At 29.8% G+C, this 11,975-nt stretch overlaps 1 protein-coding gene and 1 long non-coding RNA gene across 4 annotated transcripts in view; one reads left to right on the top strand and one right to left on the bottom strand.

The window, feature by feature from the left end:
• Nucleotides 1–5,310, bottom strand: part of LOC126903734 (broad-complex core protein isoforms 1/2/3/4/5-like) — a 67,359-nt gene extending 62,049 nt beyond the window's left edge. The window contains exon 1 of the mRNA XM_050682178.1: nt 4,844–5,310. The gene's annotated coding sequence lies outside the window, so the exon portion shown is untranslated. The remainder of the gene's footprint in view (nt 1–4,843) is intronic.
• LOC126903747 (uncharacterized) lies at nt 3,922–11,635 on the top strand. 3 transcript variants are annotated; one of them, XR_007703579.1, is made up of 6 exons: nt 3,922–4,588; nt 4,654–4,735; nt 4,810–4,886; nt 6,106–6,436; nt 6,579–6,768; nt 11,268–11,635. It is a non-coding gene; the product is annotated as an uncharacterized LOC126903747 (long non-coding RNA). The 3 variants fall into 3 exon arrangements; XR_007703580.1 differs by lacking the exon at nt 11,268–11,635 and adding an exon at nt 10,312–11,215; XR_007703578.1 differs by lacking the exon at nt 11,268–11,635 and having other exon boundaries at nt 6,579–8,323.
• The last annotated feature ends 340 nt before the right edge of the window (nt 11,636–11,975 follow it).

Here is an 11,975-nt window from a genome sequence, read left to right as displayed (position 1 = left end):
TAATAATAATAATAATAATATTAACGCAATAATAGAGTTCAAATGGACGAAACGCGTTACTTAAAGATGTTCCTACGGCGATCGGTTATTAAACATTGTCAATTGTTATTAACTCTCCGCATACGTTTGGTTTTGTTGTTGTTGACCGGAAGAATCAAAGGATCCACCACTGACGTCTATAATATTAACCCATCGAAATGCGCTAAAATGTTACTTTTAAATGCAATCGGCTCGTTGGGATTGCCGCCACCCATGTTGCTAGACAATGCCCAAAAAATATTATCTTTGGATATCTGAAATTGTACGATGTTAGGCTTAGGAGGGCGGCATTGCTGGATTCAATATACGCACATATTATTTGAAGGCAGACGAGTTTTCTTATATGCTTAACTCTAGCAGATAAGAAATCATGCAAATAATGTGAGACTATATATGCGTTTGACCGAGAGGTGAATATACTAGAAACGCCAAGGCGCAGTAATGGTATGATACACAGCATCGATAAATTTTATAGAAAGCATTATGTATGTACACAATTTTTGAATACTCGGAACGCAAAAGCAGACCAGTTCACACATCTGTTTAAATATTCTGTTGATTTATGTTAATTAAGCAGATGTGACATTGTGGCGAAAACCGAGTCAGTATATTATAGATTAATAGATTTTTAAGTTGGGTACATCGACCGTATATTATATATATAAGGTGTGGGTGACAGCGTCATTATGCCACAGTGTGGTTCATAATTGACAGGATTTGTGCGTCGTGCTTTCATCAGGAGGTATTATAACTTTTTTTTTTTTTTTTAAATCTATCATCTGAAAACGAAAATTCGCTTTAAATATGTATAATTTATTCATCGAGGCTTAAAATTGTATAGAAAGATGCTAAACATAATCAGCCAGTGTTTGTAGAAATTTATAGTCAAGTTTTCATACACGTAGCGTTTGAAAAAAATGGCATACGAACTTAAACGCGTTTTTTGTTTTCGTTTAATTTGCATGCGAATTCAATTGAAGTGATACATAAAAAATAATGCACAAAAAGAAATTCCATGCACATTATCTGATGGTGTTTGTCGTGGTCGCCAGACGATCTATGGCGACCTATTGCGCACAAATCTATATTCCGTCTTCCAAAATTATATTTAAACAGACTTGAACTCTTTTTGGGCCGATGCACATCGTCTGTGCACTACATACATAAATATAATTAAATTTTCGTTACAATTAACATAACTAAAAAGAAAACAATATTTATGCACATGGAATAGCCAACAGAATCACCGAGTTTGAGAATCCTTACGGTTAACCCAAAATCAAGGACGTGTGAAGAGAATGCGAGGGATGTACTCTAATACTAAGCACATTTTAAGGTTTACAATATTCTAATATGTATATATTTTTTTATGTAGGTTTTTATTTCATCGAACCAGACTTGTATATTTTGTGAACCATGTGGGCATTGCCAAACACAAATAATTGGCAAAGTAATAATGTGAAAATAATTCTATTAAGAATGATCGTTCACTATTCAGTCTATGCCTATTGATTGAGAATTACACACATTCTTGCTTAGGTCGGACATTTTGGTATAATGTGATTTATTATTTTAATAAAACGTATGAATAGTTGCCGACGAAAATGTTTCCAACACGTCCACCTATTACATTGCAAAATGTATGCGCTAATAAAACGGTCTAACAAAGAATCGTTTATCCTTTGAAATCGTGAGAATTACTTATTGAAGTATTCTTTTATGACCTCAAATGATTCCTTAAACTAATTATGAGTACGGTGATCAGAATTTTTTTTTTTTTTGGGGGGTCGATTGAACCTCGGTTGAAAAATATAACACAACAAAGTTTAAGACGCTGCTAACCGATTCCTTTTTTTAATTTTCCGTCCGTTTATTGTTTACTTTGCAAAGCCGGAGATTGTTTGTATGTATGGCGCGGTTGCGTTCTGAGGATTTGGGCGCACGAGATTGTTTATTACAATTTGCTTAAACTGCAGTCGAAGACCAAACGATTACAATAGGTTACATTCTTGCATTACACTGAGCATTATGTGGTATTACTGTGCCCGTAGATCTTACGTTGATGGGACAGTCTGGCATTTTATCGGTAAGCGACTAGTGTACAATATATTAATAGTGGCTGCGCGGGGGTTGGGAGGGCCAGACATCGAAAATTGGTCGACGGCCAAATATATACATTATTGTATACAGCACACACATTATATTATACACATCGTTTATATACATATAAACATATGAGTTCAGCCGAGGGGCGTACGGGGGTTATAGGCGAACCACGACAACAGCTTATCAGGACAGGTTTGCCCCACGCCGGCACTTCGACGTCCCGCATAGTCCACAAAATCCAGACAACGTTTTTTATTCTTTTTAATAGTGGTACCTAAAATAACCGTCGTTCTTTTTTTGTACCCGTATTTATATTAAGCATTCCCAAACCCTATCGTGATTACTTAAATAGAATTAATACCCTTCATATATCGCGTGGCTTAGTTCGACTGGTCATTATTACCACCGACTGTCTATTTTTGGAATTATCATCGTTCTCTACGCTAATAATGTTCGACTTTTATTTACGAAAGATTTATGGTAATCAGACTTTGTAGTTATTCATTGTGTTTAAGCTATTTGGATAATTATTGAAATAGTTTTCTTTTCGAGAATTTTAACTGATTAATTGATATTAAAAATTAACGAATTCTAAAGGAGAGAAAATAGCGTTGCAACTATTTGAAATAGAGTTGAAGAAGTAACACGAAACTACTTGCGATTATAGTTGTATAATATATATTATTAAACGCACGCAGATAATAAAAATAATTATTTTTGTATTTTAAATAGGCGATATTGCAGTAAATAATTGTGTTACCTATAGATTAACACTACTATACAACAAAACGTACACTACTCGTGTACATTTCGCTGTATAGTAATATGTAAAATCATGGCGTTTATAAAATTAGCAATAATCATTAGCTTATATTAGTATTTGTCGAACGAACTTCAGGAATTTAAAATGAGCACATCAAATTTAGTTATAAAAGTAAAATTGTAATATTTTAACAGATATCACAACGTAGTTAAATACTTTAATATACTTAAGCACTTTTGATGTCATGATATATTATGATATTTAATTGCAGATATTGTTTTGTTTGCTCAGAATTATTATGAGCATTTATCGTTTTGTCAGACGTTTCCAGAAATTTACGGTTGTGTTGTACTTTTATTCGATAAATTACTTTACCTTCCAACTGGATTTTTACTGGGGTAGCATCGCAGAATTACCTGTTCGCATTTCAAACAAATATAGACAAATAAATATAAAATATTAATGTTTTTAATTTCGATAGATGAAATTGAAAAAAAAAAATGTTAAACTTTTAATTTTCTTAGACTAATTATTAATATGTCTAAATTAACATACGGATTTACTAAAATGTATTCGACGATACATGTCGTTTACGTGTTTTTATTTTTTTTTACACCCTTTTCTTAACCGTAAATGGCTTTTTACGCGAATTTTTTTGAGCGGGCATTGCGCAACAATGTATGTAAAGTGTGTAGCGGACTCGTGCAGTAGTCAATCGAAGCAGAGGCGGTGGTCTTATGTTAAATTATAGAGCCATAGGTCAGGTAATGATGACTTGAGTACAGTAAATAGGAGTCACAGACAACATTGATTCTATGGATAGGTTTCACAGTACATTGCCGTCTACGTCGTTCCAAAACGAGTTGTACGAGACGGCTAAAAAAAGAACAAGAACGGGTTTAAATTCCAAAATTGTGTAGGCACCCAATAGAGAACACGCATTCAGTGTAGCAGCTATTTCGATTAGAATAAAATCGTTTTTTTTTTTACACGGTGTGAAATAACTACTTTTTTGTATTTATTATTTCCGACCAACGTTCTCGCGGCGTATGAATATCATTAAAATGCGAGTTGGAAAATTACAGAAGAAAAAAATACATTTCAACAAATTTATAAACTTATTAATGTGATTCGAGGAAAAATTGCATTAGTAAACCAATGCAATTTCGATGTATGTGGTAATGCAAACTCGAGACAATTTTAAATGAGTTTGATTGACGATTATCTCCATGAAAATAAATCTTCGTGGACGTACAGGAGGTATCACACGTATTCACTTCGATTAATAATCTTTGAAAGTTGTTATGGCGCACGATAATAATGATTTTAGGAATAATATTACTGTATCTAAGCAATAGGATAAAGTACTTGGTTCGAACTGAGTGGGTTTAACGTTGACGTTGTTACCTCCTCTCGTACAGTCGAGTTAATAGGTACATTATTAAATGCAATAATAAATTCACGGTTGGCTCGATCTCTCGTTTTAAAAATTAGAATTTTTTTCGCTCTACAGATCACTTGATTTTTTTACACATTGTATCCTTGTAGCATTCGATACTTCAGTCGTTCACGCAATAATCGAATAAGTCAAACACTCAATGGCGATTCGCGACGAAATCAACACATGAAATTTATCGTAGAAAAATTATACCGACGTCGTCGCAATCACGTGCACAGATGGTAATTATTTTTAGCAATAATAATTATTTTGGTCGTTGAAATTGTTTATGCTAATACTTGTGCAGTTAAAAAGAGTCTCGTTATATATTCACACTAGTACTTGTAAGAATAATCAGACGCGTGCGAAAAATATCTATAGTAACAATGGTAATTAGTGTGGATTTCCTTATAGTTAAATAATAATAATAATAATTATTATTATTTTAAAATTTATTACGCAGGTTAGTTATACAAGAAGCGGTTGAAATAATTTACCTGATGAAAGTGAACGTTATCCTCAAAAAGTATCCAGTCGAAGGTCAGTGCAGTTGACGACGATGACCGAAATCGATTTAGCACTACCGTAAACACTATCGACTAAACTAGGCCAACGCGCGCGGCTATAGTGCATAGTGCAACGAAAGGAATGAGAAAAAATGCCCCAAAAATCTCTGATGCCGGCGGGGGTCGGCGGCAGTGGCGGAAGGGGGCAGCTGCAAACCGAATGGAATTTTGGGCGAGGACTAGTAGACGTAGTAAATAGTCGAAGAACACTGCAGTGCACTGTACTCTTGTACATCGACATGCACACACACTCGCACACAAATACACAGGGTGGAATCGAAAACTAGTTTTTGTGTATGGTGTAAAAGGGGAATAATATAAAATCTTCTATAAGGGACGACCGGACGGTATTATCATTATTGTGTGTTGTTGCACTTCTACTGCTCGTCGCCGCTGGTTGGGCAAGGACCCGCCGTCGTGCACTGCTCAGGTATTTCATCTCGACGACGTGGGGTTGATTTCGTCTCATATGTGTAAAGGTGGTACATATACAAACACACATACACACGCATGTTTATAAATACGTACATGTAGAATGAAAATGGGTGTGATCGTTTCCACTACTACTATTTCTAGAATATAGTTATCTCTATCTGGCCATAGTCCCGAGGCAATAGATTAGAGGGGGTAGAAATCCTTTATGCACTTCGGTCGCCGCGTTCCCTTTTCATAGTACCTACCTAATAATAATAATGCTCACTCTTACTGCTCCGTCGTTTTGTAGCGTTTTTTTTTTTTTAATTTATTGTATACCCATTATGTATTAGACCTATTATAGCTTACGATCAAATATTATTATTAACCTGTGCGGGACCATGTTCTTTTTTTAACATGGTCTAGGTTTAAATATACTTTTTATGCGACGTATTAATAAAATGACTGTTGCTTACGGCTGAACGGTCTTTACAATTTCAATGTACGATGATATTCATAATTTATATCATTTTTAGAACTAATGGATTATTTTTATGATGACACAAACTACTTATTACTAGTAAAATATTAAAATCATGGTATACAATGACAATCATGTTAATAACAATAATTATAGTGTACATATTCACACAATTTAAATTATGAGTATTCTTGAATACTTATAAAATTCTAAAATTAAGCAGTATTGAAGTCTCAATGTTCGTTAAAAAAAAAAAACTATAGATAATTATATTAATTATTAATTGTATTTTTTTTAGAAATCGTTTTAATTAATATATACAATAACTATTAAGAAAATTATATAGAACTATTTAATAAAAGCGGAAAACTAGAAGTCTTAGAACTCTATGAATAAGGCGATTAATATCAATGTAAAATCATTTATATACTATTGAAAAAGTCATATCATATGGTTTTATTGGAAAAGAAGTTCACTGATAAGTTTTTGGTGACGATTAGAACCGAACTAACTTCCACGATAGTCACACGGTGATCAATAGCTGCAATTTAAACATAAACATTACAGAAATAATAAAGATTACAACATTCGGCCTTCCTGACAAAATACAAAATAACAATAAAAAAAGGGTAATTAATAAATAATAAAGTATACATGGTTAAGCTTATAAATACATGATAATAAATTTAAATCATACAAAATTCATAATCAATGACGTTTACTTGAATGAATTAAGTAAATAATTATTTTTCACACATTATTATTTTTTAGCTTTGATTCGAAGATGAGAAAGTATTAATTTATTAATGTGTTTGATATGTTTTTTTTGTGTGTGTTGCAACTTTTTCTCAGCTTTCTACGGGCCGATTTCTTTCAACGATACGTCAAAAGATCACAAAAAGTCGGATTACCCTCATTCAAATGGAGGAAATACCTCAAAAAATTACGATTTTTTAAATCAGTAAGTTTTTTTAAACTTTTTCTTAAAGCAGTCATTATTTTTTATAAAAATAACTTTTTTTACATAAATACCTTAGCTATCTCCCTTTCATCTGTTTTACATTTTTTTAAAAACTGATATTTTACTTATATTATGAACTATAAATTTACAAAAACATGTCTTCATGACTTATCTTTTATTATATAATATTTTTGTATTAAAATTTTTGATGTTATATTATCAACTTTAAATTATTGTATCTTTATGAAATTTTTGTGGATTATAACATTATAAATACTTAATGGATACTCCTTTATCTGGCATACTTTGTTTTTAAATCGAATCATTTCCCTTTATACAGGAGGGTTCAAAACTTAAAATATACGAGTAAAAAGTAGAACTTTTGAAAATACTCTAAAATACTACCGTAGTAATTCAGAAGTCTTTTATAATTAAAATTAATGACTGGAGGTGAGGAATGGGTGTTGCTGTTTTTGTCACTAGTCATTTCCCAATGATACTCTTCCTCCCGCCTACGTATAAAAATGAAAATAACTATAATGATTATTTCTTCTATGTTTTGTTTAAGTTATTAATGTTAATGGTCTTATAATTCGAACAGTACAACCTTAAAATGTATAGTATTGTCTATTTTAAAAATAGAATTCCACTGTTTTCCAGTAGTAAAGTACAGTAATATATAGATGTCCTACGATATTCTAACAAACCCACGTACTATTCTTATGGCAAATTGTCAGAAAATCGTGGGACACCTATTTATCACATGTATTAGCTGTTTTATGCAAGATAAAAATTAACATAAACATCAGTTTAAAATTTTCTGTGAGTTTTATTATGGTTATAAAACAATATAAGTAATTGATACTCAAATTTTATAAATTATATCATAAATCTTATTTTGTATTTAATATACAGAGTGTTCAATAAGTAAAGAAACAGTCTAATTGTTACAAACAATGAGAACAATAGAAACCCGTTTCCTTACTATATACTATAAAAAATATAATATGGTGTAAAATTAATTTTTCTAAAAAATTTAATTCAAGTATGTGTAAGAAATCACAAAATATTCCGAGTTTGTCCTCAATAAACTTCTTCCTATTTTTCCTCGCTTTAATCCCAACTACTTGGGGTCGGCCACCCTTATCCTAAACTTCCACTTGACACGATCTCTCACATAATCTACGTACACATCAGTCATCCTCATATTGCATTCAAAAACATCACTCCATCTCATTTTTTGGTCTTCCTCTACCTCTTCTTCCTTTAACATTCATTCCATAACTGTTTTCATAATTTTCGATTCCTATCTCCTTATAACATGACCAAACCATCTAAGTCTATTTTCTATCATTTTATCCGCGATTGATGCTACACCTGTACTCCCTCTTATATGCGGGTTCCTTATCCTATCTTCTCTAGTCATTCCACTCATTCATCTAAGCATTCTCATCTCTGCTTCACTCATTCTCTGTTCTATTATCTTGTCAACCACCCAACACTCTGAACCATACATCATAACTGGTTTCACTAGTCTTAAAAAACTAACCTTTTAGTATCATTGGAATTCTCTTGNCCCATTAACCCAACACTCTGAACCATACATCATAACTGGTTTCACTAGTCTTAAAAAACTAACCTTTTAGTATCATTGGAATTCTCTTGTCGCATAAAACATAAGACGCTTCTCTCTACTTCAATCACCCACACTTAAACCTGTGTATTACATCCTTGTCAAAACTGCTAAACGATATCTCTCTTTGTAATTCTCTAGCGATTTCATTCATCACTATAGAAAATAAGTTAGGACTTAATGCAGAACTTTAGTGCACTCCTAATCTTACCCTAAAATCTTCTGTTACTCCACTCAAGTTTTACTCTGGTACAATTGCCATTGTACATATTCTCTATTATATTAATGTACCATTTTTTTACCTCTGCAATATTTTTTACACAGCTAGCAAATCTATTCCAAAGATCATTTATGTCTCCAGTTACATTCCACTCCGTTCCCTCTGTTACTGTCTTTAAAAACATTTTTTCTATTTCCTCTTTCAATATCCACCACCGGATTCTCGATTCTACTCCTGTGTTCTTTTTCTTTTTGTATATTCATTTCTCACTAAACCACAACTCCATTACAATCAGTATATGTAGTGCAGTTACACTCTCGCCTGGGATAACTTGTTAGTTTGTGGTTGATAAATAAGTAGAAAAAAAAATTGACCCAACTAAAAACATACAAAATAATTATGGTAATTAAAAACTACTTAAAGACTTATTATGAATGAAAATTGCACAGATTAATAAAGTTTAATTTTTATAGAAAAAAAAAACAGGCATTTAGGTTTTTATAAAAAGTTTTCTGACTGTTAATGTTTATAGTTTAAACCAAATTTGTTAGTTCAACAACCAGAATGTTGTTATTATTATTATAACTTTTCACTATGATAAGCGTTAAGTGGGACAAATTATAACATTATACACAATGTAGTTCTTTCATTCCATTAAAAACTATGTTTCTTGTTACACTTTTGTTTTTATATAATAAAACTGTTAAATAAAGATAATGTTAGTATGAAAATTTCAATCATTATTTCGTTAGTTCATATGTTATAATATAATACCATTGAAAGTTACATTTTTGTACTTTAAATAATAATATTTAAAATTTATTAATTTTTCATCTAAAAAACTTACAAGAATTGGTTTTTTTTATAATATTTTCTCTTTAATTTTAGGACATCAACATATTATATCGTGTTATATTTTATATTATATGTGACAATTTTATTTGTATTATGTCTAATATCAAAAATTTTGTAAATTGTATAATAAATAATAATATACCTTAAAATTATTTTATGATGATATGTTTTGGAGGCTTGTTTTATGGAAAGATAGAAAAAAGTTAACATTTTTATTAAAGTTTTAAAGGTATCAATTTTAATATTGCAATAATTGTCCATGAGTTATAATTAAAAAAAAATTGGTGTGCATGATATTTTGAAAAACATAGAATTCGAATCTTAGAGGTACCACAAGTATTAGGTTTATGCCTTATTACTATAGTTCATGTACTATAATTTATACGAATAATAATTGAAACTGAAGAAGAANTTATTACTATAGTTCATGAACTATAATTTATACGAATAATAATTGAAACTGAAGAAGAATAGGAAATTATTCATGAAAACTTTTCATACCTAAGATTAAAGCAATAACACCTGTTACTTTTAACTACTTAGTTGAATATTTAATCAGTAAACAGCTGCCATAATTACCTTTTGTCTTAGATAAAACAAAGTCTTATATAATCGTGTCAGGTTATTAGAACTGATAGATATGATAAGATTATTTAATGAATTAATTTTAATTAAACTACCTTAAATTTAGTTTGATTTTGGCGAAGATCTTTATAAAATTAGGTTATTTGAATGTATTAACTGATTATTTATACATTTAAGTAAAGTAATATTTTATATTATACAAACTCTAAAAATCAGTTTAAATTTAATTCAATTTGAATTTATGCAATAGGTATTCAAGCATTGATAATTTTTGACTTCAAAGCGAAGCTTAGAAGGTATTGCTTTTGTAGTATTGTATGATTTTATGTCTTGCCAAATTTATGTTAGCACTTACTGGAACGATTTGAATGACCAATACTTCAGAAGAACTGGACTTATACTATGAAAAAAAAATTAATTTTCAAAATAGTTTTTCTGTAATTTAAAATATATAATTTACAAACAAATTTTTTATTTAATGAAATTTTAATAGATAATACTAGAGACAATGAATTTTATTTTAGTATACTTTTTTATGAAAATCCTATGAAAAACATAAAAAAAGGAAGGTTCTGAAATAGTTCACGCAATGATAATTTTTTTCAACTCAATTTATAAATTTGTTTCGGGAGACTTGACAATTTTAAACCTTACTTTTAATTTTATGATAATATTGTAATAAGGATGTAGAAAGTGTTTTTCTACATCCTTATTGGATAAGTGGTAAGAGTATTAAATGAGATTTCTATACTTTATGTTCTCGCGGGATGTTAATAGATTCATTAGCAGAGTATGGACTAAACAATTAGAGAAATGTTCAATGAAGATTTTGTGATAAAACAAATAATTTAATAAATCTTTAATATTTGAGAGAAATTTAAAATATTGCAATAGTAAAATTGCAAAAATAGAAATTATCGTTAAATTAAAAAAATTCACATGAAAGGGTTTTTATGATTGTAATGTGAACCACTGTCACATATCATCCGTATTTGTCCCAACTATGTCACTTCCACAGTGTATCATGACCCAACTGTATTGGGTTTTTACATGATTTTAATTATTAGATTAATTAAAGACTTCTGGATTTTCTGAAAGATCAAACTAATAATATTTTTAATTTTTTCATTATTTTTATTAAGTTTATAGTATATTATTTTTAGCACCAATAGGAAAACCTATTTTGTGTAATTTATACTAATACAGGATAACATATTGGTTTTGTTTTGACTGAGCTATGCTTTTCACACGGCCAGATTTACGTTGCATTTTCCAGAGCAGATAGATCTGAAAATTCGACAGTATTATCTCCAACATCATGAAAAACAAAAACTATAGTATTCGAAAATTCTTTTATAAACATAATATTTATTATATTGTAGAGTAAACTGGAATAAAAGTCCATACTGGGTAAGATACCAATATTGAAATAAATTATTTAAATTCATAATTAAGAACCAATGATTGATGAATATCAAATCTTGGATCAATTTTACATATCTTTTTATTTAATTTGTATTTTTTGGTAGTTTGTTTATCTAAAAAAAAAAAAAATTGTTCGTAATTACCTTATAATATGTTATATGCGATAAAAAAAGCACGTGATTTTACCTTAAGTTACTCTAATTTTAAGTGTAAATGTAAATATTAACAATAATACTAAAATTGAATAAAATAGCATGAATTTGTTGTTTAAAATAATGTTATATACACATTTTTCCTGTAAATAATGTGTCGTTATCCAAAATAATCTTAGCGGTTTTAAGTAAAAAATATTAAAGTAAGCATTTAAAAGTATTAAAAAAAACATCAAATCTAATAAATGTATACTATTATAAGTAAATAACTAATTAAACAAATTATGAAAGGTTAATTATTAATTTTTCTGAACATCTGAAATAAGAATTTAACATG

This window comes from Daktulosphaira vitifoliae, unplaced genomic scaffold, assembly GCF_025091365.1.
Source record: "Daktulosphaira vitifoliae isolate Bord-2020 unplaced genomic scaffold, ASM2509136v1 Scaffold_4, whole genome shotgun sequence".
Taxonomy (NCBI): domain Eukaryota; kingdom Metazoa; phylum Arthropoda; class Insecta; order Hemiptera; family Phylloxeridae; genus Daktulosphaira; species Daktulosphaira vitifoliae.
This window is presented reverse-complemented; position numbering and strand designations above follow the sequence as displayed.